This window comes from Pseudorca crassidens, chromosome 5, assembly GCF_039906515.1.
Source record: "Pseudorca crassidens isolate mPseCra1 chromosome 5, mPseCra1.hap1, whole genome shotgun sequence".
In the NCBI taxonomy this organism is placed as follows: Eukaryota; Metazoa; Chordata; class Mammalia; order Artiodactyla; family Delphinidae; genus Pseudorca; species Pseudorca crassidens.
In genome coordinates this window covers 143,045,453-143,049,114 of record NC_090300.1, presented here as the reverse complement: position 1 = coordinate 143,049,114, position 3,662 = coordinate 143,045,453, and the positions used below count along the sequence as shown (strand labels likewise).

At 40.2% G+C, this 3,662-nt stretch overlaps 1 pseudogene; it reads left to right on the top strand.

Annotated features, from left to right (window-relative positions):
• Positions 1 to 218: 218 nt before the first annotated feature.
• LOC137224341 (ORM1-like protein 1 pseudogene) lies at positions 219 to 1,610 on the top strand (annotated as a pseudogene).
• The last annotated feature ends 2,052 nt before the right edge of the window (positions 1,611 to 3,662 follow it).

The following is a 3,662-nucleotide window of genomic DNA, read 5'->3' as shown; positions in this document are numbered from 1 at the left end:
TTAGATTGGAGGCAAATTCTCAGAAAAATTCTCGGAAGAACTTAGGTGGAGAGGGAAACATCTTCAGCTCCCAAATTCTGTGGGGTAACAATGTGTGCTTCCGGCAGCGGAGTTGATACTGCGCCGAGCCAGCCGCCGCGAGTGGGGCGGCGGCTTCCGTGCTCATGAAGGAGTGATTTGAACTCTGACCACTCTTTATGGACACAACACTACATTAAATCGCAAACGTGAATGCTGGAGTTGCCCACAGTGAGGTGAATCCAAATACCCGTGTAATGAACAGCCGGGGTATGTGGACGACATACGCTTTGGGAGTTGGCTTGCTTCATATCGTTCTACTCAGTATTCCTGTTGCCTGGACCTTAACAAATGTTATACCTAATCTGGGGATGTATGTATTTTTGCATGCAGTAAAAGGAACGCCATTTGAAACTCCTGACCAGGGTAAAGCGAGGCTCCTAACACACTGGGAACAACTGGACTATGGAGTACAGTTTACATCTTCACGGAAGTTTTTCACAATGTCTCCAATAATTCTATATTTTCTGGCAAGTTTCTATACGAAGTATGATCCAGCTCACTTCATCTTAAACACAGCTGCTCTCCTGAGTGTGCTAGTTCCCAAAATGCCGCAGCTACGTGGTGTTCGGATCTTTGGAATGAATAAGTATTGAAATGTGTTTTGAAACAACAAAAATGTTTACAGCTACTGAGTTTTCCGTAAGGAAGGGATGGGTACTAAACTGCACGGTTTCTGTGATAATGTGAAATGAGAGGTAGCTACATTGGCGAGCCAATTGCTGGTTCTTCATATGCTGTTTTGAAGTGCAGATTCTTATGAGAAGATGCCTTTGTTTAATGCATCTGGTATCCTTCTGTAGAGAGGCTTCAGAGGCAGGCCGGGCAGGCCCAGCTTATAAGTTAAATGGCTATAAAGTAAAGGTGTAGTAGATAAACCCAAGGAAATAAGAGATTTATAAGAAACTAAGTCCAGCTAAGCTTATAATGAATGGGCATTATGTTAAGAGAAGAAAATGTTTCATCATTCAGTCATGGTCAGTTTAAGCAGAGTTACATGTAAACCAGAATCATTTCTTTACAAGTTTATTATAGATTGTTTTCATTACCATGCATATTCCTTTTGTGTTATATAAGAGGATACATATCCTCTTGTTTTATACAAACCAATTCCTACCTTATGAACATACTTTTTTGGTTTTGCAGGCTCAACATTGTGTTGATAGATGAGTTCATTTTTACACTTATTAAGTTACTGAGTTCATGAAGGTCCACCTTCACGACTGACTGATGATAGAAGGTAGTTAGGCGCCTTAGAAGCAGCCTGAGTCGGCCTTCTAATTTTGGAACAAAGTGGGTTTTGCTGCCTTTCCAGATACAAGGCTGCTAAACGAATTAAGAAAATAATTTATTTCTCGTAATTAAAGTATATGGTAACTTAAAGGTCTGCTGATTTGGTTGAGCAATCTAATTGTTGAAGTCTGCCATTCTTTAGCGATGGAAATTTAAAATGGACAACTACATAGCCAACCTGTGATCTGAAAGAAACTGCTTCTTTAGCAATACTATCAGAGTAAATAATGGAGTCTTTTTTTAGCAGGTCTGCAGTAAGAGATAGCATCTTTTCTTAGTCGTCCTGCTCTCAGTCTCCATACTTTGCCCATTAACATCTTGCCTGTCAATACATGAGTCTTAGTATAGATAACTCAGAATGGTAACTTTTTCCAAAGCGGCAACCACACTGAATCCCTGTGACTTAAGAGAAGCTTTCTCTAGTTGCTGACGTTAATTGCAAGAAATAACTATATTCTACTTTGAGAAATAAACACGTCAAAAAAAAGTTCTGATATGGGGCGAAACTGAAAAACCTAGTAAGCAAAATTGAGTGAAAAGAATTATAATACCAACTTAAAAATCAATTTGTTTCAAACTGACTTTTGGGGGTCATGATCATTGTTTTGTATTTCAAAAGTATTGAGTTTAGAAATCAGTTGTATGATAATGCCTTTGTATGTTTGTCTTTTCTCACGGATTTTTAAATAACCAGTAATCTATACTTTAATACATTTTTCTTTGGTGTAAAAAAAGAACATGTGTGCTCCCTGTTGGAAATCCACTTTTTACAACTGAGACACATGCCTTGGGGCCCTGGTGTGATTGGCAGTGACTTCATTACGTGGTGGCTTCTTCAGGCACAAGTGAACAGATCACATTTGAAAAATAGATTTGGGTAATTTCATACAGCAACAACATACTTGTCCCCTAAAATAAGACTGGTGAAGTATATTACGGGACATCCATGCATACAATGGAACGCTACGTGCCTTTTATGTACTCGTGAGATGGTTCCAGGAAAGAGTGTTAAATTACAAAGGAAAGTACAGCAAGTCCCCGACATACGAAACTTGAAGTTGCGAACTTTCAAAAATGTGAACGTGTGTTCGCATGTCCAATCACGTAGGTTAGTTCCTGTGTCTGGTGAATGTTGTCACGTGTGTGCACCCTCTACAAGTGGTTGTGCTTTTGTGTACTTTACTGTACAGTACTGTATAGAGTACAGTATCTTTATTTCAAGCTCAGAACCTGTACCATCAACGTCAGGCATGAATGACATTGCAGCTTGCGCTCCGTCTCCTATTGCTGACGACTCTTCAGCTCTACCATCTCCCACCTCCTCTCCGTCCTCCAGTCAGTAACTCTTCTTGCCTGTTCACTTGATGCCAGCCCCTTTATGCCACCTGTTGTACTGTACGACTGTATTTTTCAAGATAATATACTGTAAGATTTAAAATGTTTTCTTTGTTTTTTGTGTTTTTTTAATGTATTATTTGTGTGAAAACTATCATAAACCTATTACAGTGCAGTACTATATAGCCGATTGTGTTAGTTGAGTCCCTAGGCTAACTTTGTTGGACATACGAACAAATTGGACTTACGAACACGCTCTCAGAATGGAACTGTACAGAATAGGGTATAGGGTATGCTACCGTTTGTGCAAAAGGGAGGATATCCATTTGTTTGTATTTGCATAATAATCTCTGAATGTTATTAGATAGAAGGTAATACGTAAAACATCCCACTAAGTGTGGAGGTTTGTTGGGTGGGGCAGGAGGGAAACTTCTTAGTTTTATACCTTCTCACACTTTTTGATAACAGGCAAGTATTACCTCGTCAAACATGAACTATGTCTAAAAATAATTAAAAACCTAAAATAAAATCCAGATGGAAAGCAGCCCAAATCCTTTTCACTAAAGCCCCTTTTGCTTTTTCTAGACAAGAAGGAGCCCCGCTGAAAACGAGACAGGCCTGCTGTTGACGTGAACAACCTTTTCGTTTTAACGGGCGTCAGACTTTCTGACTGCATAACTGTGATAAATGCAAAAAGGCATGCACTAAAATTGGCTGAGGTTGGCTCAGCAAAACTAACCTTTGTGGATCCACGTCGCATCTCATTGGCTTGGTTTTAGCAAGGAAACACACAGACCCAGTGTTCAGAACTGCTGGATCGAGGGTGGGAGTTTTACAGTTTTCTTTGGACAGGTTTCAGGGGCTGTGAACATTCTTGGAGAGAGGGCCTGAGTGTGCAAATCCGTTAGGTTAGACCCCAAGGCACACCCTTGTTTAGCCCGTCCCCGTCCCCGGGA